The sequence below is a fragment of the Nipponia nippon genome, unplaced genomic scaffold (assembly GCF_047370975.1).
Source record: "Nipponia nippon isolate SJK-2023a ecotype South Korea unplaced genomic scaffold, ASM4737097v1 scaffold_1, whole genome shotgun sequence".
NCBI classification, from domain to species: domain Eukaryota; kingdom Metazoa; phylum Chordata; class Aves; order Pelecaniformes; family Threskiornithidae; genus Nipponia; species Nipponia nippon.
In genome coordinates, this window is record NW_028262290.1 from 94,302,681 (window position 1) to 94,327,707 (window position 25,027).

General features: G+C 41.1%; 1 long non-coding RNA gene across 3 annotated transcripts in view; it reads right to left on the bottom strand.

Annotated features, from left to right (window-relative positions):
- The window catches only part of LOC148057481 (uncharacterized), a 55,659-nt gene that overhangs the window by 27,940 nt on the left and 2,692 nt on the right, over positions 1-25,027 (bottom strand). Inside the window, exon 1 of one of the 3 annotated variants that reach the window (XR_015705935.1) lies at positions 24,902-24,951. The exons of the other annotated variants lie outside the window; for them this stretch is intronic. This is a non-coding gene — a long non-coding RNA (uncharacterized LOC148057481). Of the gene's footprint in view, positions 1-24,901; positions 24,952-25,027 lie in introns of those variants that run through there. 3 annotated transcript variants of the gene reach the window in all.

Sequence of the window (25,027 nt, forward strand, 5' to 3'; positions counted from 1 at the left end):
AAGTGCTGATTTACAGGTACTCTACAGCAGGAAAAACGGGAGTATTTCTCTAGCAAACTACTAAAATCTCTCTCTCTTACTTCAGGATGAACATGCCATTTTAAATACCATATTATGAGTCCATGTGTGTGTATCAGAAATTCCTTCCTGATCTCCAGGGCTGTGGCTATCTGCTCACCACTCTCCTACAAACAGGCTGTTTCTATAGACCCTCATCCTGAAAAAAGTGCACTGGGGAAGCAGGTACACAGTTATGATCTTAAAGAGCCTAATTTACCATACATCTAATGCTGTTGATAACTTGCTATAATTTAAAAGTAAGTGCATACAGAATGAATAAAAATGCTGTAAAAAATGGATCCGTTTGGCACTGTCATATCTAAATACTTTCATACCCTTTACTTGAAAGCCAAGCAATTTTTTTTATTCCAAGAAATACACAGTATTTGGCTTTTCTTTTGAAGTTCAAACAAATGCATTAGAAAAATGAAATTCCCTGTGGAACTGAAATTTCAGTTCCTAAAAAAAAAAAGGTTTTAAGTTTTGGATCTCTGTTTTGCTTTGTTTTTTTTTAATAAGATCAAGTACTATTTAGATAAGATACTAGATAATAAATAACATCTGCCAAAATGAATAGTTAATATAACAATAGTCAAGCAATTGATAATGATTGTGAGGCCTTTTTAATGTAACTGAATTTTATATATTAATCTCTAAGCAAAGTAACAGTAAAAACCCCAAAATAACATAATTCCATTTTTATCCTTTCAACTGTTCAATTTTGAAGAAATATTGCTAAATTAGTGACAAGTTCTTCAGAATTTTTAAAAACAAGCTTTTGCAAAAATCTCTAGACTATAAAAATATTTCCTTTCAGGTTCTCCCAAGCAGAACTTGAATTAATAAAGTGAAGTACTCCTTTTTACCAGTTCCCGTCTTAATAGTGATCCTTTCAAATAGGCATCATTCCTTCAAATTAAAAAAAAAGATTCAGGTTTATTTTTCCATTTCTCATTTTCATATATATATATATGTATGTATACATAAAGAGGAGCAAGCAGGAATAAAGCAAGGGAAAATGGGATTTTAAATAGTTTTTCAAATTCAAAAGGAATTTTTTTTGAGAGAGAGGCAATTTCTTGGACTGATTCTCAACACAAATATCCGAAGATATAGAAAGGAAAACTTTTAAAAATAACCTCTTCTCTAAAAAAAAAAAAAGTATAGTCCAACATGTTGCACAAAAGAGCATGAAATGTTTTCACTTCACCCTGTCAAATGCTTTTTCAAAGTCTTAATAAGATTCCCTATGTAGGCCATCATTGGAAATAGCTCCTTAATGTAAGGTGGGCTATACCAAATAAAAGTTCTGCCCTGTAAGAGCAAGAATATTAAAGCCTATGGCACACATACTGCTCAGCTTCAACTGGAACAAACACAGAGAAGTAACAGGGCTTGGACACGCAGCACATTAGAGCTGAGAGTTTGGGTTGACATGAAGGAAGGCATTAACATGCTATATTAAGAAAGGCATTTTAGGAAAAAGGCCTGGAATCTGTCAAAACAAGAGTATGAGTTAAAGAAACAAATAGAAAAAAAAAGAAAGCTAGCTGGTCAGAAACCAGGTAGCAGCTGGTGTGAGAGATTATGTGAGAAGGTACGGAGACTTTCTTTCCTACACTAGCACCAGCAACACTCAGTCCCACATGTAACCTGACTAACCTTAACCATGTAGATAAGGATTGCATCTGCTCCTGGAAGTACAGTGACTTCTGAAAGAAGACCAATGCCTTTTGAATCACATGATGTTAGTAAGAGTTGTGGGAAGCCCGTCATGGCTGCAGCTGTGGATAGTGTCGCACAGTCATCTCTTGGAAGAGACATGTGAAGTGTGTGAAGGTGCCTTTGCTCTGGAGAGGCATAACAGCACCTATAATACATTTGAGTCAGTAATGGAATGCTGCCCAAGGAGATTTGATGAATGGTGCTTAAAAATTACTGTTTTAGACACAAGTGTTTCCACAGAATTCCAGAAAGCCTAAGCCACCTTGTTTCACGACCTGCTTATTTTCTTTCAGCTTTTCTGCCTGTCTGAGATTTTCTAAAAATGACTATTGATCAGAAGAGGTGATAAAGGTCTGGGGTTTTGTTTGTTTGTTTGTTTTTTTCAGCAAACCATCACAGTCATTTTTCTCCAGCTGTGGAACACTGTAATATTAAGCAATGCAGTCTCACACATTGTGATGATTACATTTTTTGCCTAATCTTTGAAGCCTGTTTTCTTCTTCACTTAAAGGCCAAGAGATGCAATTTCTTTAAAGACAACTGTTTCCATTAACACAATATCATGTAGTCAACCAGAGACTTAGCCCTGCAAGACTGGCCTTAACAAGAACCACTTGTATGAATAATCTGGAGGCTCTTACTAACAGATCATAATAATAAATTTAGCCAGTGACTATTGCTCTAATGTGTATTTACAAGAGATGTGAGAAAGAAAACTCCAATTTGACCTGTTACATAGACAGATTTTCCTCATGTGGACCTCCAAGTGTGATTGTTATTGTCATTACAGCCAGCACTGTTCAAAAAAAAATGTTTGAAGAAGCATTTCAGTGGTCAGCATTGGGACTTCAGGCTATTATGTTATTATCAGACTAAGAATTGACCTAGTGGTGCTTTCTAACCTAGCTACAGCTTTCTAGAAAACCAAGAAATGCTCTTGATCGTACTTCATACAAGAAGAAATTGAATGGGATATGCTCAGACATTTCAGATAAAACTGATAAACTACAATAAATGCATGTTTATAAATTTGTCTCCTCAGAGAAAATTTCTCTACTTTAAATCTGCTCCTCTCAAAATTATTTATAACCTTCATCTTCAATGATGCTAAGATCTTTAAAAGATTTGAGACTTGAATTAGAAACCAGGCACCACTGAATCATGGATATTCCATGGGGTAATGCTCCATGATATTTTTTGAAGATATGCTCAGACCTTCCATGGTTTGCATTACTTAGAGATATGCTCCAATGGTGGAACAAGAGGTTGAGAAGGACAATAGTTGTTATTTTTCTTCAGAGATGAGTAAATGCTGGGATTGCAAAGGTCTGCTTCGGAATAAGTACAGGGCATTTGCCTCTAACTCATTGCAAAACCACTGCGATCCATCCTCACATCTCTCATCCCCTGGAACTATAACTTGCATTCCAGTTATGTCCGGGACTCTTCACACAAGCTATTCATATGAGAGATTACCAAAAAGTTCTCCAGAACAAGCTCTATTAATAGAATATACCAAATTGGTCATCAAAAACTATTTCAGAGGAAAAGGCCAGTTCTGCCAAAATCATCATCAATGTTTCTCATGTGAGATTTCTTGACTTCTAGAGCAGCAGTTATTTGCTGATTTTCAGAGCACTCATGTAAGACACGAGAGAACAGCCATGTGTCTCCCTCATGAGTACTTTAGTCCAACAAGCCATTCTTTATCTGTGGAAAAGGATAAGGGATACTGGCTTCTCCTTTGCCACCATGAGAAGTATCACCATTTCAAATGAACTGAAAAGTGGTACTGAAACGGAAAACACTTTTTTTTCTCCAGCAACAACATGTTTAAATATTCAGTCAGTGTAAGTACAGACATGATTCAAAGACTGACAATACAATAAATTTCTTGTGAAAGGTTAAAGCAAAGACCTTGGAATACCTAGCATAGGCCTCAGATTTCAAGAAAGTTTCAGACTGAGGGAATTTACATCACTGATTCCTAGTAATTAAACACCTTGAGAATGAGACCTCGGTTTGCGAGTGGTGTGACCTGAAGTAGATCTGGATACAAAAAAAGGAGATGTTGATATACTGAAGGACAGAAATCCCTCTTTTCATGACCTTTGTCATTTAGGCTTCATTTTAGTAGGCTCTTCTTAAGTCTAAGTCATTGACTGAACTTCATTCTGACTCGTGAAGGACCAAGAGAGACAAACTGATGTGGTCAGAATCTAGTGGACCCTGGGTATAACATAAAACCCTTTAATGAGTCACCTTTTTCTATTCTGCTCATTTCCAACTTCCGTAACTCTTTCTTCTCCATGATTTACTTGCTTTAAAGACTTGATGCATTTTCAAAGTTCCCCAGTAGCTACATTTTCCTTTTCTCTCTTCCATAAAGTATTTACCTCAGCTACTAGCGCCAAAACAGACACCAACAGAGAGATGGCACTACGGAGAAGCAAGCCACGAAACTGAGTGAAAACAGCAGGTGCTAAGATCATCCTTCTCCAGCAAAGAGGATTGGCAAGAAATTCCTCCAAATAAAGGCATTTCCTGGTCCTCCATCCACTTTCTGAAGGTATTATCAAGAGGGGCTATAATTCAGCCCTGAAGGTATTGGATCCACTAACTAGGAATGGACACATTATTACTCTGCTAATAATATCTTCCATTATGACAGCTATAAAATAATTTGCCTCCACTGTATTTCAGCATTATGCCATTTTTGGTAAGTAGGCTGGATAACCAAAATGGGAATTTGAACAGGACTTGAGGCTTACCATAATAGAGAGAATTAGAAGACATTCTAAATGTTTCATAACTGAAAATATCTCTCTCCTCATACATCTATCATGTCAACATATACTTCAGCAAAGGCTACAGATTCACATTAAGACCCAAACCCCATGTTTGTTTAGAAAGACAAGCAGTACGTCCTTTTTTAAAATTCACCCTTTTTCTCACAGAAAGTGTAAAGTGCTTCTGAGAGACTGCAATAACCTCGCAGCCAAAAAGCCCAGCACAGCAGATTAAAAGGAAACCTGTGCAGAGGCAGCAACGTGTTGTACCACCCAGGGAGATCTTGGGTATGCATCAAATAAGCCCGACCTTCAGTGTGTGGGTGTGCTGAGATTTTAAAGAGGTTTTCAGTCGAGGAGAAAGAGGAGTCTCCATTTTAAGCTAAGTGTCACATTCCACATGCATTAAGCAATGTAGATTCCTGGATTTCAGGGAGCCTGTCCAGGAAGCAGTTAAGGTATTTTGACAGATAAAGGCCTCTCTCCATGCTGCATTTAAAACACAACTAGCTGAGAGACTGACCCAGGCTCTGCTCATGGTCCTTGATATCAGCTGCACACAACACAGCAGAGAGACTACAAGGTGAAAAAACAAGGTAATGCAGGAAAACAGCTGCTGCCTATCACAGCATAGCTGGAAGTCATTTATTTATCAGCCTCATTCATTTATTAGACACAGGTTTAAATCCTAGTGCTCTGAGAAGCCTGGGGTTTTGGTATACAGTTAGAGCCTTGCCTGGGCTCCTGCTCACCTTCCTCTGTGGCCTCCCAGAGTGCCCCACATCCACCCACTGTGCAGCACTCAGCCACAGTTCCTCTGCACGCATAAATGAATGCACAGGCTAAGAAGGAAAGCGTACATGGAAATCCTCAGACCTGGCTTGCTACCCCGTAGCAATGTGTTGCTCTGCCAGCTGAGACATCACACTGCAACAAGGCTGGGAAAATCACCCCGTGTTCCTCTTCCCAGACCACGGGGAAACCCAGCCCTGCCCTACCAGGCAGACAAATGACAAAGCACGGGTCTCAGGCTCCTCATTTTTACACTCAGAGTTAGGATGGCTTTATAGCATTATATCACAGTAATAAAAATAGGAACACTATTGACCTCAGATCTGAAAGCCATAAAGAGGCCTGACAGAAATCTTTTTTCCCTTGTCTCAGGACCATGTAAAAGACAAGAAGGGTAAGTGCTTTCAAGCCCTCACTGACATGCGAGTAGGGATGTAACAAGCATATCCATCTATCAAAACTACCAACTTTTTCTTTGTAAAACCAAGCCAAATACCTTCTGAGGGCAAAATAAAGGCTATCTAATTAAGTGAGATTAGCCAAAGGAGACTGATGTTTCAGGGTGGTACAGAGCTGTACTTGTGTGACTTCCAAATAAAGCTGTTGATCTAAGGTAGCAGAGATTCCAGCTCTTTTCCCTCTAAGTACACATATGATCTTCTAAATAACGTTTTCTAGTTCTCATTCACGACTAACCAATGCACTCGATCCAAAATATCAGTGAGAAAATATTTGTGGCCAAAACTGTCACCTGAACATCCCGCTTGAGAGACATCACAGGTTTGTTCAAAGTCAGACTTTTTGCAGTTATCTTTCCTTGAACTCATTTTATCACACAGACTGTGATTACCCATCAGCCCTTCTCTTACCTATGCAAGTACACACACAGCTTCTGGGTTTCTCTTTACCTCAAAGTCAAAGGCTTTAGGCAGCAGCTGATTTCTTGTCATGAAGATGTAGTTTTTCAGAGGCAACGTTGAGATGGGAATCAAACCAGTAACAATACCAAGTGACTTCATTGTCCAGACTTCTTCCCTGTCCCCCATGGGGATGGCATGCTGCTGAGGTCTTGGAAATACAGAAGTAGCAGCTGGGAAGGTCCCACCCCTGTAGCAGCTCCTCAAGAAAATACAGAGTGCTCCACCAACTCCTCCGTTTCTTGGAGGGTTTTTTCCCCCAAACCCAGTACTCTGGTGCCTCTGTTTCCACGTGCATTGAGGTCCCTCCCCACCCACCTGAGAGATGAGTGCCATGCTGTTTTCTGGGACCACGTGCCAAGCATGGGGCAGCACCTGAGAACGTCGCCTCCTCCACCCACCGCACTAGCCCGTGCCTGCAGTAAGCAGGTGACTGACATCAGAAAACATCACTGTGTCGCAGCCTTTACAAGAATGTGCAGAAAAACTGCCCATAGAGGAAAACCCTCAACTTAAAGCACATAAAATTGTACTTTTACGTGCCAATAACAATACACTAAAATCCTCTGAATTGAGGCACCTCAATGAACTGTAAATTGTTCTATTTTAACAGCTGTAAAAAAAAAAAAGCTTTAAAAACCTTGGTCTAAATAGTTGTTAAGAGATGTAAATATAGCAAAAAAAAAAAAAATCAAAAATTCAAAATTACATTTGTTGCCTTGCATCTTGATTTAACACTTATTTGGAAACTTCCAAAAGTTTAGACTGTAATATGAATTTAAGCACCATTTAATTACTTGGCTCCAGCTGAATATATCCTCATTATGCAAATGAGTCTTAATTTGTCCTGATTAAGTAACAGTCATCACTATTCACCACTGTTAGGTGAAACAAATCCTAGAAGGGTCGCCAGTAAAACAGATCTCCCAGTTGAACATATTGTTCTTCCCTTAGATTGAACCCAGGATGTTCAGACAAGGTCCTTCTTTAATGTCCACAAAGTGTTTAATCTGGTACTATGATTATTTAGAAAAAATCCCATAATGCCAATGATAACATCTCACACCCAAAACAATGGCCTCAGATAAAGCAAAAGAAACTTCTCAAAACCTTTGACGTTGCCATGAGTAAAGGCAACAGAGTAGATGTTTTCAAGACTGAGAAGGGGTTAGTCTCATCATAAATCTTGTTAAAAACAGTAGGTAAATCCCTAGGAAGACTTTGAAAATTTCAGCCCAGACCTTACGTCTCGTTGCTGTCACACAGGATAAGCCACAGACCACGAGGGACAGCTCACCTGCACGGACAGGCGCTCCTGCCAGCTCTCTATCCAAGAGAAGATATGCTACAGTTTCCACAACGCTGTTATTTGACACAATGACATTACTCAAAATGCTAGTTAAATATGGGTAATACATGATGGGACGAAGGCCCCGTGTTAAACTGTCCAAGGAAGGAAACACCTCCTGCTGTGTTTCCACAGTACCATGTAATTTACGGTCACTGTTGTGTGTTCTCTGGGAGAATATTAATGTCTCCATTTCCCAGCCAGAAATATTAAGGAGTCATTATTACCATCTGAAACTGTAGACTGCAGGCTGAAGAAAAGGAGGTTCTCTGCAAAGACATTCTTTCCTGGCTAGGAGCTGAGTGTAATACACTTTTTCTTATGCTCTTACTGAAAAGGACTTCCACACTGTATTCAATCTTAGTCAAGTGCCTTATTGACATCTCTTCATCAAAACCACATTATTTCCCTTATTCATACTTGGAAGGGAACAAAACTAATTTAAGAAAGAATATTTTATATATTTTTTTTGGAAAATTTAATTGTATCAAAAAAATGGAATCTGATTTTCAAAGTATACAGATTTTTACTGGGAAAAAAAAAATTGTTTGGAAAATTAAACCCTTTATCTAGAATCTGCTTTCTAGCACACACTGAAGTAGAAACAGAAATAGCTGCTTAGGTAAAGCATAGCTGAGCATGAGTTGAGTCCTATGGTTTTTCTTCTCATTAGTAAGGTAACACTTTCAGATTCCAATTTACTTTTGGGACCTTTGGGCAACTTGATCAGCTAATACAAGGGGTTTTGTGTTTCTGTTCAGTTTGACATTTCTCTCAGTATGCAGGATATTACCTACACAATTCAGACCATCTTTGCACAATTAGCTAGCTTGATAACGACAACAAATGTTGGAATGTTATTGGCAATAATCTCCTGTGTCTCTACAGAGTCACCGGCCTGAAAGGTGACAAGGAGCAGATGTGCCTTCTGTGTGCCATGCAGCAACTCCATGCAGCTGATTAACTCTGCCACCAGCTCTTGCTAAGTAAAGGAGGAAATTTCTCCTTTAGCTTCTTAATTTCGGCTATGACCACACAGTCATAAAATGGGAGAGCTAATCGCCAAGCACAGCAGCAGACCTCTGCTCTGGAGAAACTGTGCTGTCTTGGTAACTCAGCCACCAACTATACCATCAGAATTTGACAATCCCAACTATTTTATAAAGAAAAGCATGTGAATGATGTCTTTGTATCTTATTATGGATGCTGATATACTCACACAGTAAGCTGGGAACCCAGTAGGAAAAGGGAATTTTTAAGGTGATCCAAACCAAAACATTAGAAATAAATGTAGCAAGTAAGAACTAAAACAAGTAAGGCTTGTAAAATTTTTTAACTGATATTTCTACAAAAATACAAATCAACTGTACTAACTTGAAGTGTGGGGACCACCCCAGTCCTGGCACAGAGCTGTTTCACATTAGTGTGTAAATTTTTGTAGTCTATCAGCAACAGACCAAACTGAGCCAAAAAAACGTTGGTTTCTCACATGACACGATACTAACAACAAATCATAGAACACTGATCACGGACATGAAAATGGATGTTTTTTTAGAAAGAGCTGGAGGAACAGAAGCAAGCCTGGAGTCTTGCTTGACAAAAGCAATAACCTGAGGAGGAGTTCTGAGAAAGAAACTGGTGGAAGTTGATGTCTGAGCGAAGTTCAGTGAACAGCCAAGGAATTACATGACTAAAGACAGTTTGTACAGTATGATTCAACATCTTACGCAAACCTTAATGGGCAATACATTCTTGCATGAAGATACCAGAATTTTCCAGAATTGCAAGAAGCAACAATTAACAACAAAAGACATATTCTGGGCATCTAAAGTCTTTACTGGAAGAATGGTCCACTTTGAGTGGCTAAGAGCAGCTTTGCAAGAGAGCAACCCAGGCCACAATGTGAACTGGGACATGTAGAAGGGCACATGTACAGAGATGGTTTCAGACTCCAAGATTTCACTGCCCATGCTCCACACTGGCTGGACATGGAGCAGTGTGGAATTTACATAGCTCTCAGTGTGGACAGAGAAGGTGAGGCTGTCAGCCCTAATTTATGTAGATGTGCCCTCAGACACTCTGCTTCATTCAACATTTTGCTCTCTGAATGCAAGAAAATATGCATTAGAGAAACAGCAAATGCTGTAGTCATCTCTCCTTTAACTAAGTGTATGTTCATAAATCATTCCGTACTCTGAGATACTCAGCTCCTGATTCATACGTATGTCAAAACCCATCATAGCATTCTTGCAAGGGCAAAGGGCCTTATCTGTTAATGATGACACATCACGTAGATAGAAAAGGGTCTGTGTACAAACAAGAACTGAGTTTACAGGTCTTCGCAGTCAGTCTTTTTTCATGACCAGCAGTGAATTAATAATTTTTACTGTAGCACTTGTAATATGAGAAAACAAATTTATAATAGGTGAGTGTGGCCGTTCACAGCCACGTACTCAGAAGCCTGGGCAGAGGGTAAAGCTTCCCCAGGCAGAAGTATACATATGTACACAACATGGGGCATGCATTGAGAGTCCAACATTTCCAGGATGCAGACAGATGCAACCCAGGCAGAACTGCGAGCGATAGTGCTGGTGCTATACGATGGACCTGCACATCCACAAGGGACGAGCACCAGGTTACCACACGGTCTGCAGTCTTGTTGGAATCATTATAGCTCTTTTTGTTGCTGCAATTGCTTTTGCTCCAATAAAGCTACAAAAACACTTGGAATCCTTGAAAAAGTCTGAAGTCCTCAAATTCTGGGCAGAACAAGAGACAAAGCTGAAGAACTTGAACGTAGGGTTATATTAGCCAAGAGGTACGTCCAAGCATTAGTCCTAAAAAGCTCACAGCCCAGGCTGGGGGAGGGAGGTTGGAAGGTTTTTATTTTTTTCTCTCTGAACTAAATGACAGAGTAGAAACCCCCAGTGACCTGTAGGAAGCCCATCTACTTGAACAGTTAAATCAAGATGCCCACCCACTTGTAGTGGCTGAAGGCAGAAGCAGCACACACTGAGCAAGAAACAAGAAAGCGTTGGAGATCTTTTTACCTCAAGTTAGCAGTATTTGGTGTTGCTGTTTTGAGGAGTCCTTTGTTGTTCCCACATGGCATAAAGTACCAATCATCAAATATATTTAAAAGGACTAAAATTCAGAAGAGCTCTACAACTAAGGTTTATCACCCTTAATATTCTTCTTTAAAGTGTCCCTACAGTACGGAAGGTCACTCTGTAAACACAAAATTTTTGCATGACACACGTTTGCCCCTGCACTTTTATGTCAACTTTTATGCATTTTACAGGGCTACAATTTTAGGTAACCCCCAGCATGGTCATACCAGCGTGGCTTACAAAATCCAACCTAGAATATATATTTTTTTCTTCTCAGAAGTATTCCTACCCTCTTTAGAAACCATTCTGATAGCAGAAGAGAATTCCTAATTTAATATCTAACAATTCAACTTACTTATGTACAGAAGAGCAAGGATGGGCTGCAGACAGTCAGCCAAGCGGAACAGAGGGCTGAAGAAACATATCTGGAATAAATGCTTCAGGAAAAAGAAGCGTCCCCTGGTAATCACATTAACCTGAACAGCCAAAGGGATGTTTTGCCTAAGCGTCGGGCTGTGGAATTTCATTTAGTTTTTACTCACCACTTTCATCACCTGTTTTCAAGGTTATGTGTTTGAAATCAGTTACCTAACTCCACATTTGGGCTCACAAATAACTGGGATGAATGACAGAAGCACTTAACCCTGCCACATTTTCAAAAGAGCCCACAGGGTTAGGTACAATAAAAACTGTAATGGTAGAGTCTCAGCTGAAATATTCAAAAGTGAATTGAGGTACTTAATGATCATTTTAATTCTCTTTAAGTGCAAAGCACTTGCCTTAAGTAAAGCAGGCTCTTCTGAGAGCATAAGTTGAGCAATTGATATCACAGATGGTTTTTAACATGTTGGTCCATAGCCTGAAAAATGTAGTTTATATTTTTAAAACATGGACGTATCTAATGAACTTGTTTAAATATTAGGCGTCACAGCAAACATGAGGTGGAAGTCACAGAAGAGAACGTGATAGGATACAAACATAGAAGCCCACAGTAGGAACGTACTGCAAGCCAACTCATATGTTTTGGGCCAAAATTTAGTATTGCCTAAAACCAGAGTTTTCATTTAACCCATTATAAAGATCCACAAAGCTACAAACTTCACAGCTAGACCTAAACCTGTGAGCAGGGCTGAACTTCCACCAAATTTATGGGGTGGCAGAATTTAGTTTTCAGCCCAGGTCTCTCGCAAACAGATACGTATACAGTGAATATATATACACCATTACATACTCACTTTTCACAACTTTAGCTGTACCTTAAAGTAGTAGGATGCTTTAAAAATGCATTAAGCTTGACAGCTGGGGGGGGAAAAAAAAAAAAAAAAAAAAGAGGCTGATCTAACATTTCAGAGTACAGGAGATTTTACCTCAACTTTAGAGAGATATCAAACTTCTGCCATGGCAGATCAAGACCATCATTGCCAAGAGATGGAAAAAGCTGGTAAACAAAAGCAGAGTGTTTTTGAAATATTGCTATATTATTAAAACGTTAACTATAGTTGACCCACATGCAAGGCTTAAAACTAGAAATACAAGCTGTGTTGCAAGAATGGTGTATTTTGTTTAAACAGGGCTCGGTGTTACCTCTCTCTGTGGGCTGTTAAGTTAGCTGCACTGTTCCAGTGTGAAACTACTTTCAAAAAAAAAAAAAAAAAATGGAGTTCATGCAAAACTGAGGTTTTTGTTGTCTTGTCACTCATGAAATCAGAAGCTTGCTCTCCCACCCACTGTGAACTATGCCAGCCACATCACTCCTCATACTTCCAGGGAGTTTTACCCTCGAGGTCACAGTGTTTTGTCACTCTACTGTGGGGCAACACCGTGAGATTTTGCTGCAGCACAGTGAAGGCACGTCCCTAGAATGCAGAAATGTGCTCTAGCAGCACATCACAAAAGAATTACTCATTCCCTGGGGCAAGTACCAAAAGGTCTTAACCTCAAGAGTTAGGTCTACTAGAACTAAACACTGGTAAGCAGGTTATTGGTTTATTCCCCCACACAGCAGAGAATGTGATTAGTAGATTTGTCCCATCCCTCAGCTGCCTGTCAAAGGCTGAGCGCAAGCTAGTACTGTTCAAAACTTCCGACATTCAGACTAGAGATAAGAGGATTACAAGTGTGGCAGGCCAAATTCAGATAGACTGACAGAGCCTAAAGATGCACGCACACAGCCTTTTACCTTAGGTGCACTCATTTCTAAAGCAAAATTATCACCAAGCTCAAAACATGCTTTGAAAGAATTCTAAATAGCAACATTACATCACTGAAGCTATTCCTAGACTAAGATGTAAAAAAAGAAGTCAGAAATATCACTGTCAAACCTATTCATTAAAACACCCTTTTCTTACCTCACCACACTGTCCCACTTGGGATTAGCAGAAACAGCGAGGTTGACAGGATTAGGACACTCCCTTGGAACACGATTGTCCTGTTGGAGCAAACACCATGCGGCATTCATTCTCTTTACCTCACACAGTTTCGTGGCACATATCTTCAGTACAAGTCCGCTGCTCTTCAAATCAGTGTAGAACATGAGTAAACTCATTGAAATGCAGGCATCCCATTTTCAGATCTCTAACCGGCATAATGCTCCCAAGGCACATGCTGCTTTATATCTCTACTGTGTCCTGCCGGTTTCATATACCACCACACCTGTAAGCAGACCACAGATGCTCTAAAGCCATGAGCTCACATAAAAGGAGGTGAGTCGCTCCTCAGCTTGGTAACTGGCTGTTCACCTTCAGACTGTTCCAATACCAAAGCAAATAATGAGAATACCCTAAAGGTATCCCATTTTACTCCTCTGCAGGGTATCCAAAACAGCACAAGTGACCAAGGCTGCTAATGGGGTTTCAGGCTTTTGCATCAGACTTGGGGCAGTGGCATGGCTAGTTACTGCAGCTCTCGGGGGGGACAGCAACTTGCCCATCTGTGAAAATTCAATTCTTTTCAGTCATGTAATCACACCCTAATGGGGCCAGAAGAAGCAATGCTGAGCGCCGGGAACAGCCAAAGCACAAAGAGACTTTGCTCATGTTCCCACAGATGATGGCTCTGGGTGTCATTTGGTAGCAGCATATGGAGATGGAGTCGGTATTCCCTAAGCTACTGATCCACCCCTCACTGTCAGACTGGATGAGTTTGAATGGGTGAGAAAGCCATACCATTCACCAGAGAACTGGGCCCAATTGGAAAATTAGGTCTTAACTGTTTATGACTAGTAAGGCAGACACTTTTGCTAGAAACCACCTTCTGGTGGTGGGCAGACACCTTACTGCAGTTATCTGCATGAGCTGATTTAAAACAGTTAATGGGTCCCTTCCAGTGTCACTATGATTTTAGATCCCAGAGTTTGCTATTTAACAGGTCTTCATGACACGACTTCTCTACATGCCTGTAACACGTACACTCTAGTTCCACATTTCTGTTTTCTTTCAGTTGCCATCGAACAGCCCTTTCTCCACACCTCCAAAAAATAAAAATAACAAAGCCAACCCTGCTTATTTTAAATGGCAACTTCATGCAAGGTTTCAACCCAAGGTTATTTTTTCTACCAGTTGTTCCTTTGAGAACAGATGGCATTTGCAATGGTTCGGGATATAGCCTATTTTTAAGTGTCATGTGTTTTTACTCTTCTGCAATGGACTTAGCAATCAGAGGAAAATGCCATGAGAGCTGGGCTTTTTACAAGATGAACAAACCATGCTGTCTCATGCCACTCGGGAAATTATCTCCCGTTGCAAGCACCCAGCAGCCACCCTGCTCTGTATCCACCCTTCTGGTGCAACGCTTCCTGCCAGCACTGAATAAGGAAAAACCTGCATCCGGCGGTGCCGACTCAGCAGAGCACTCAAACATTGGCACAACAAAACTGGCAGCGACAAAGTTCAAATTAAAGTTATATACCACAGCATGATCTCTCGTACGTGGTGTCGCAGGGAACAGTCCCATCTTCCACCGCAAAATTCAATATGATGAGAACATCCCATATGTTGCTTGATTTTCTTTCTGGTATTTTCTCCCATACATATTGTATTTTGACGAGGTAGCAGCTCTCCCAGAACAGGAGAAGCAAGGAAAAATGGAGTCAGGAACTGACGTGCTATTTAGGTTTGTTGTTTCTTCTACTGCAAGTTCATAGGATAAAGTCAGCCTTACTTTGTAAGTAACTGCAAGCTCGGTCTGCCTCTATTTTGATCCATCTGCACAAGAACCCACTCTTACAATGGAAAGCCAGCTAGCAAAATCTGAGCTTGAGCTTTTAAACCCTGCCAGAGAGATCAGGCCAGGTTTTGGACCCTGCTAACATGGCTAAACAGCTGCTGGGTCAAAGCTGGATTCTATCCAGCAAAACAGAGAGAGTTCATACAGATCTGCAAAAGCCCACATAGATGTATCTGAAGTTAGTATTTGGAAGTAGTCATATGAACAGGGAAAAAACGTTGTTGTGAATGCTTAAAAAGGGAAGACACACAGCCACAGTGACTCATTCACCAAGGAAACACAAAAGCTGACATCTATAATCCCCTGCCAAAGGCCTCTGGGTTGCCTTTTCCACCGGTACCAGGAGCACATCCACTTTCGTTCATGCTCCTGATTAATTTCCATTTTGTTTCTCTCTGTCAGGCTGAGAGCTGAAGCAGTAACAGCTCAAAGCCAGCGTTGTCTAAGGCAGCTCTGGCTGACTCCCTCACTGCCACCCCCTTGGGACTCGGCAAGCCCTGCAAGGAACCACACTGCAACGGCTTGTGTCAGGGGCCTGAGGAAGCGATAGTGAATTACATTGGGATGGATCCCCCTCGAAAAGACTTTGAAATTCAAGAGAAGGGAAAATGGAATCAATCTGGGATCAGACTTAATGTTTGAATCCAAGCAGGAGGAATCTGAAAACGAGGAAGGGGAATTTTTCACATGTGCTTCACACCAAGTCAGCACAAAGGGGGAAGTCTGTGACTTTTTTCCATTAGTTCCAATGATAAAGTTATTCACCTGGGACACTGAAGACCAGGGTTCTCCTTTCTAATGAAACAGGAGCAGGATTTGATGATCCTAAGAGAATTTCTCACCTGCTAGACTACTCTGAAGTTCTGGCTTTTGAATCTCACCTGGTTTCTTTTCACCTAACATACTTAAACCAGGTGTGTCTGCTCCCCACCAACCCTGGCTAGTACAATATCAAGTTACTCTCACTCTCTTTGGCTGCATGAATATGTATTGTTTGCCAAAACCCCAAGCTGATCTTCGGCTCTGTTTTCATCCCATCTCTCAGAAAAATGTGAAATTTTTAGATGCCTACAACATTTGGAAAAAACAGAACGGAAACATTTCTGAGAAATTTACTACTTATTTCCGCATAGTTTCTTTAAATCAACACTTCTTATAACAGAGAAGTCTCAGAAGAAAACAAAATAAGATGGATTCCTAGAAAATTGAAGCTGCTTTACCATAAACATCATAGGCAAAAGTAATAAAACCTCTTGGGTACCCTTCCAACCAACTTACACAGTCCATTCCCTTAATGACAAAGTTTAATGTTTTTACCATTAGACTGAGTCCCCAGGGTACATCACAGTAAGCTTGAATGAGCACATATGAGAATTGCTAGTAGGATAAATGGCCTTCTGGTCTCACATATGCTTATTTTCTTGCTATTTTTCTACAGCACTTAAAACAGCCAGTCTTGCCAGATGCTGATCTCCATACTAGTGCTGTTTTGTAGCATGTTGCTTTGAACTTGTGAGGCTACTTGTCAAGGAAGGTGCTCAAGTTCAGGAATGAAGTCAGTCTTAAGAAATCAAATAACCGCAGAGAGCAAGAAACTGAACCAAAGACCCATTTTCAGGCAGACTGCAGAGGCTAGTTCCCTCCCTTTCAGAAAGACCAGGCACATAGTCCACACTCCTCAGTTCAAAGAAATAAAGCGTGGCAAATTCCAGCCCTCAAAAGTCAGGAGATGCCTGTGCAAACCCTAGTTAATTCCCATGGACTGTATACTCCAGGATCCAATGTTTAGTTATATAGTATTTTCCCACAGTTTCCAGCCTCATTCAGTATATAGGTTGAATCCTGCTTTGGACACAAAGGGAGCATATTGAAGTGGACTCTGGTCTGATAGGACCCACAATCACAGAAGTTGGGAGATGGTGCAGTGCTTCCCTTTGATAATAAACCTGGAGATAAGGTGGCTTTACAAATGAAGCTGTCAGGGATTGCCTTCCTGCATACCCACACAAGTAGCCGGAGACTTCATGGTGTAGAGCAAGAGCCCCTCTTCTTGACCTAAATCCCCTCCTGCAAGGTGATTAGGAGGAGTGTGGCAGAGGAGGAAGGAAAAACTGCCTCTGTGCCAAGTCCTGTAGATGGGAACCTCTGGGGCTGACTGTAAAGGGGTAAAAAAAGTCCACAGGGAAGATATGGAAATGCGTTAGGTTTTGCAGAGGAGCTTCTCTTGTTCAGGCCCAGAGGTCCTCACCCTCAAACTGAGCAATGGAGACAGGGGCTGACAGTAAAAAGCACCTACATGGTCAACATCGGAGAGAGAGGCACAGCCAAAGCACCCGACGTGGGCACAAGCTGTAATTCCAACAGCAAGTTTGACTAAGAGAGATTGAACTGTCTTCCAAACTGCCTTGAAAGGGCGGGTTTGTAGTACTGGCAATTCTGTGCCACCCTGGAAAACAACATTTTCACCCTTCTCTGGGCACAGCTTTCCTACATCACGAAGCTCCCCAAGACACTTTATAAGCCAGCATCATAAACATACCCATGTTTCATTTTCCAGATGTCCAGTTTGGGACATTTGGTACGTGGATAACGCATAAGAGTTCCCACCTTCCACTACAGGTCAATGGGAGCTGTGCTTTAAATGCAAATACAAGAAGAGAACAAAATGCTAAGTACTCTGGTCCCCCATATCCTCGACACAGAATCCAAAATGAGTGGGCATATCAGGCAGGAATTGCTTTAACATCTGCATCTCAGAGGCTCACATATAAAATGGGGTTAACAACACTTCACCTTATGCAGTGCTAGCTGCAGGCAGAAATCCACCTGTGTTCATGAACAGCTTAGAAACTATGATCAGAGTATTTGCAGTCCCTGAGGAAAGTCTGTATTCAGTGTGGGGTTCAGGGGACGTGTATGAAGTAACATAAAGGAGAATAAAAGGAAATGAAAAAGCACCATCCATCTTGACTGAGGTGAGAAGTCCAAAGTGAGAAAATACAGTGTGACCACCTACCTGAAGATTGTCTTAATGCAAACAGACACACAGCAGAGGAAAAGGATGGGGGAACAAAGAGGGGGTTTGGACAGATGAATTTAAATCAGGCACATCTGAACATTTAACTTTCAGTGCACAGACATACAAACACACACATACCTATGTTGAAAATTGATCCAGACACCTCCTACTGCCACCAGATAAAAATATATATGCTACCAAATTTGCAGCCCAGTTTATTCTAACCATGGCTTCTCTTGTGTGTGGACATAACTCATACATGGTATACTTAAGTAGCCTTAGGCAGTGAATTAAAAATACTGTTTTATTTACAATTCTGCAGCAAATGATTCACTGCAGATATACATCAACCTTTTCATTAAGTATTCATCATTCAGTGGTTTGCTCCTGCTGCCATAAGGCAATGCAGTGGCAGTACCAGTGCTTAGATAACAGTGCCTTAGAGTTACTGAGAGTACCTTTCTCTGCAATAAGGCTATAAATTGTAACTTATTTGCCAGGAATATATATATTTTGAAAATAACTTGACTTTCATTTTAATCAGCACTTTGACTTAAAGTTCCCCATCAGATACTGAAGCCTCTTTGATGCTAGTCATCTAGTTTGGTCCTAGGATCGGTCAAGTTTCAATCTGCAGCACTCCAAAGGGTTTCAGGCACTGTGTATGTCCATCAGAGGTATTACAGACTTTTTCAGAGTAGACATCCCCTTTTGTGAGGGGCAACCTTGAGCCAGATACTCCCTACCATAAACCAGCTGCACATTTAAAAGTAAGTATGAACTCACCTCGCGTACCATAATGCCAAATTTTGAAGAGATCAAATATGCTCCTCTTTATGTTAAAAAAAAAAAAAAAATGTAGCTAAAAACATATACTGCCTCACTCACTACTGAAGTACCAGTGAATGCATACCCATTTCATGCAGTCTCAATGGAAGATACTGCTTTTGTGGTGAACTTGGAGCTAACCATGTAGCTGGAGAGCCTGGACACATTTCTGACAAATTTCAGTTATTCTACAGAGATATTTTTTTCTACCAAAAAAAAAAAAAATCAGAGATTTTTTTCTAAAGCTTTTTTTTTTTTCCCTGTGAGGCTTAGTCATACACAAAAGCAGGGAGTTGAATTTCATGGACCAAAACTGAACAAGGTCTTACTTCAGGTGCTTAAATACAAGCAACCTGAAGCAGTTACATCTGAAACCTCACCACAATCAACAACAGAGCTCCAGTGACCTGGATTTTTCTTTTCATATCTGAAGTGCCACACGAGGGTTACATTAAACCGAAGACAGTCAGGGAGCAGTTTACGCTGATATATTTTCCTTAGCAGTTGGGATAGGTTACAAGAAGGTATGTGTTCAGCAGCCACAACTCAGCTGACTGAGGAGAGCTCACTTGGTCAGCCACAATAAGGTAGTAATTTGCAACCATACAGAAATATCTCTAAAAACAGATGCATAAGATGGTTAAAGACAATGCTGTCTTTAATGCTGTCTCTTAGAACAGCAAAGGAGAAACCTTTACCTTTTATAGTTACTAGAATAAATTCACTTGTAAACCTGTATTTGCCAGTTTCTGGTACTCTACCACCACTTTCTGCCAGTGAAAACACTATGGCAGTGGCAGATGACTGTTGTGACATTAATTAATGGAATCCAGGTTAAAAATGGCCAATGTAGTCCCTCAGACAAATACTTCTATAATTGGGGGGGGAGGGAGGAAGTGCTTCAAAAGATCACCACCTGAGCAAGCCTTGCCTGGGATGTTTGTTCACACTGCCCTGTGCTGCTGCTTTCAGAAGTAATGACATCCATCCCACAGCCAACTGCAAAATGATTTCTGGCTTTCAAACTCTCAAAGAAATACTTTCCATTCTGTTCCTGAAACCAATCAATACTGCAGTATCCACAACTGCTTCTAATACAACTGCCTGAAGAGTATGTGTAGACACTGGGCGAGGATTACCAGAAAAATGACACTTTTCCAGCTGGAACATAACATTTTCTGCCCAGTTCCGTTTAGCTCTCTGCTTCAGCCTTTGAGTACACTACTGGGACTGTACTTATGTTTCACTAAGACTTCTTACTGAAGAGAGAAGTCATGAAATGAGATGGTGAAAGTTGGATACATCCCTTAGAAAGACACTCTGAACTGATCCTTATGCTGTGCAAAGGGTTCTGTCTCCAGAAACCACAAGGGGATTTCCCTTAACATTAGTTTGCTGTGCAAGATCATGGAAGACAGAATCATTTTGTAAAGGAGAGTCAAATAGTTGACTTCGTTAATTATCAAGATTTATCAGTGTGGACAGAGAGGGTCAAAGCAATAAGGAGCCTGTCAGCCACAAGCGACACTGACTCCAGAACCTCAGACTCATGTCTTTAGGGGCCTGAACTTTTAATAAAGTTTTCTTCACATGACATAAGTTCTATATACCGTCATGAAATTTACTTTACTTTTACATTGAAATTCACTATCCATGCTTCCGACAACATCCATACCTCCATTTGCTGGAAAATACAACCACCCTGCATGCACTGCAGAGCTGTCAGAGCTCCAAACTGCATCGCCACATCCCATCCACGGGAACACCAGGCACTTGTATAAAATTCATCTCAGAGGACAGATGAGGATGAGAAGGGCTATGGCCTCCAGCCGGGCTGCACCACAGGCCGGTAGCAGGGACATAGCAGAAACTCTGCCCATGCTCACACAGGCTACAAACCTTGCAGGATTTGAACAAGCCACCACAGTTACTAAGGATTATGTCTACGTTCATGAGAAAAAAGCATCCGCTTAAATTGTGACCCCATACATATCATCTCAGGCAGCTCCTGTTGTCAGAAGGTAAATCACCAGGCAGGAGCAGTGACTGACAAAAGCAGCTGGCCCCAATCTCACACATCCTGATCCCTGCCCTGGCAGCAGCAGCAAACCTGATTTCCCCAGGCGCTGGCAGAGGCAGAGCAAGCGATGAAGACATGACCATTTTGCTGTGCACTTGGCAGGCTGCTGCCACCCAAGGCAACAGCCTACATCACCTATGCTCCCAGCTGGCCCTGTTTTGCAGTTAGTTCTCTGTTTTGTCTTCAGATTACTTTATTAGCACCTCGAAATACGTCATTTGGGCCCCACCTAAGATTCAGAGAGATTTTAACAGTTGCCGTGGCTCGTAGATCTACAGACTAGCTGCAAGTACCATCCAGGAACATTAAAGCCCACACACACAATTGCGACAACTTTGATATTATTGCTTAGAACAGTGCCCACTTGAGTCATACTTTAATTCAGACATTAGTATTTTCATGGAAAAAGGCATATTTCCCTCCAACCCCATTTCACATAGTGGGAAGCACACAGGAAGGCTTTATCCCACATAAAAATAAATTGCTATTTGCATGTCAGAAAATGGCTGTGGAAAACAGAAAAACATCAATTATTCAGAGCAGCAAATAAACAAAAAGGGAATTTTTCCAATTTTTAAAAAGAAATACTTTATCTGCAAGAAATGGCTCCATTTTTCCCCTCTCACAAAGCAATTGCTATATCATCCTCTGTATAGAGCATACGTATGAAGTCTAATGCACTGGTTTGATTACTGAGAATGAGCAAAACAGTGAACTTTTACAGCCAAAGAGCCTTGAATTCAAACAGATGTGAATTTAACCTGTAGAGAGATATTCCATTGTGCCTTTGAAAACTTGCCAAAAAAAAAAAAAAGTCTTTCACACTTTTTTGAGAGGAGAAGAGAGGTTTTCCCTTTTAATCAGTGACCTGAAGATGTCAGCTCCAGTCTTACATATTAACATGCCATTAGCACACAAATTCAGGGTAATTATCTTGTTGAATGTGACTAAATACAATTTAAGACACTGCAGTGAGAAAGAAGCACATAAATCTCACTGCTAAATTATTTACATTGCTGTTACAGCCAGACATGCCCGTTGGGTGGGGATGACATTGTTGCCATTCTGCCTACACAGTCAGGTTGTGAACGTGGGTCAACATCTCTGCCCCTCTGTCTTCTCCACCACTTTTTCCCATAGGAAAAATAGCCAAATTATTTCCCGAATAGCCCACCCTGGACTGCAGATGCCTACTGATGTGCCAGGGTAGTTATTCCCCCTCTCGCACTGAATAGGGTCCGGCCTTGACTCGGCCACCATCTCCGGGAAGAGCAACAGCCTCCCTGCTCCCAAGACAGAATGAGCTCACTGTGAATTTAGCTCATTTTTTCTTATTCTGGCAGGTTTTAATGAGGCTAGGAAAAATAGTGAACACAGATGATGAAAATGGTATTTTGTGTGGAGAGTTAGTTCAGTATTAGTTTGACAGAGGGACAAAAACAGCAGACTGGATGGTGGGGTTTTCTGCTTCATCATCTATTTTTCTTAAGATAGCAAACAGCTAGCAAAGTGCTCATTAATGGATAGTGACAAGTAGTTTCCTGTGGTCTTAAAACAAACCATCAATTACAGAGAGTGTTTTCAGTTCTAGAGGCTAAAAAACATTCAATACCATTCAGCTGGTCGCATGTTTTTTGGGTGATGAGAAATCCAAGAAGTCAAAAATACATAAAAAAGAAAAAAAAGAGAAACTATTGTGCTTTCTTCAGATCGTGCTTCAAAATAGCCTTCAGCTGAGGCCTAGATATTCAGTGTCCCTGCAAAACAAATGGCTCTTTGAAGACCTACAGCCTGATTTTCATTTGACCTGATCATCTTTGTTCAGCAGGTCAGTAAAGGCTCACGTCCCACAAAGGAAAGCACGGAGTGGCAAGAAGGCCAGGCTGTAGCTTTAATGGCTACTACCAAGAAGGCTTGTTCTCATTGCTTTTTCTTTCCATTTTAACTCTTATATACTGACAGGTCAAGGAAGAGGAGACTTCAAACTGGTTACAAAGAAAATCATTTATGAAAGGAAATTTTTCTGCCTCTGGAGTGGCAGAGAACACCCCATCCTCGTAAATCAGCCCATTTTTCCTTCACTTGAAACGATCCTAGTGAGAAAACAGAAACTGTGTTGGCAAATGTTACAAGACCAGTTCCCCACTGTAATATGCAGAAAGGGGAACCAGTTGCACCACTGGAAACATGCGAAATAACAGCAGCCTAAAGCTGTATCACAAAACAGAGCATTGGCCATTACGGGGCTACTTATACCATCTAAAGTAAACCAAGAAATATTCCTAGATGTCCTTGCAGGAAATTTACAGGGTGTCAGGAAAAACACAGCTACTGTATTTATAGTGGTGACAGAAACGTGCTCCTGACCTGTGGGCACAGAGTCAACTATCTGAGTGTTCAAGTACATCTACACCTTTTACACGACAGAGGTGAGGTTTGGAAAGCACGTCTCTAAAAAGCACAAGGTCATGTCCATGCAAGCTCTGGTATTACAAGCTCTAGAGAGCGTTTACCAACACAAGAACTAGTTCCAAGTTCCCTCTCATAAGCAGATTGCAGCACATTATAGAGCTGGTCTGAGAGGCCTCTGCATTAGGCATTAGCTAGTGTCATACAGCTCAGAAACAAACTTGGACAGCACAACTGTTTTTTGTGCACCTATCCTGTAGTCCAGCGTTAGAGCTGCCCATCAGCCATGACCCAGAGCCTTAGAGCTCAATATGAGACTCAGATTATTTTTTTTTTTTCCCCCCTCTGAAGTTTCATGGGATTTGGATCCAGAAGTCCAGTTTAGGACCAACCTCTAGTGACCCATCCCCTCCCTCACCAACACACCACCTTTACAATGGGTGAGCAGTACAACTGTAATCTAAACTAATATGAAGAGCGTTCAACAAAAAAAAGCTATAAGCAAGAAAGCTTTTTCTAGACAAGTGTAATGTAGGTATCTTTTTAAACATGCTACATCTAACTCCAGCAGGACAACAGCTACGAGCCCCTTGTACTCACCCAGGGTGCTCAGAGAAAAAAGTCCCACCCAAATCGCAGCCAAGTGCCATGCAGCAATTACTGACCATTATGCCTGCCCAAAAGAGTAAGGGCGCACCCAGCCATGGCTGCTGTTGGCGAGTTGTGTACGAGGCAGCTCATCATTCATGAAAGCTTTCTTTGCTCCTATAAAGCTACAGCAGGGACTAGTTTCGTCTTTGCATGTGCATACTTGTTGAACTTACAGAAAATGCGGAAACATGAAATACAGCAAAAGGTGGCTTTCTGCAAGTGGAAAGCTCTTTCCAGAAACATGACTTCTCATGACAAGAGAGGTGCTTGTTTGCTTGAGCTGTTGTGCTCCCATTGCATGCTCAAATGATCTCCCCCATCCCAGCTGTGTACTCCTGCCATAACCAATAAAGTAAGGCCTGTCAAGCCATTTTAGAAGCAGGCCATTCTTATTATTCACCCCAGCGGATATTGTGTCAGTTAGATAGACCAGTGGTTTCACAGGAACTGCACGGGTTATCTTGCTATAGTGTAACCACAGTGCCAACCACAAAGAAAATATTTCCGCCCATATAAATATTTAATACAAGCATTATCTTCATGTAGAAGAAAGGATAGCAGGGACCCCTTTGAGACTACCCTGAAGCACGCTAACTAGAACAGTACCAACTCACTTCAGTAGAGGTTTTCCATACCTGCTGTCTCTCAGAGCCAAGACTTACCGATATAAGTTTTATAACCTTACTCAGGGTGAGTTTACTGATGTCAGGAAAGAGATATAAGGACTCCTATTAGCATGACCTATCCACATCTTGGGTCAGATCCCAGGAAAAAAAAAAATTGCACTCCCTTTTCAGCCATAAATTATGTGCTTAATTATCCAAATGTCAAACTGTGGTTGCAAATAACTAGGAAGGTCAGATCAGAGTGAGTTAGACCTTTAAAAGCTAGTTTCAGGAGCCAGTCCTTTCCACAGCAGACATGTAAGTACATTACAGTTAGAACTCACTGTGACTTTTTGAAAGTTGCTTCTACAAGGGCCACGAACAAGGAATAAACTCTTCCCACTCGGAGCAGGTAAGGAGCCTGTGATGCCTGGGTCTGTGCTATGCACTTGCAGGAAGACAGGATTTCA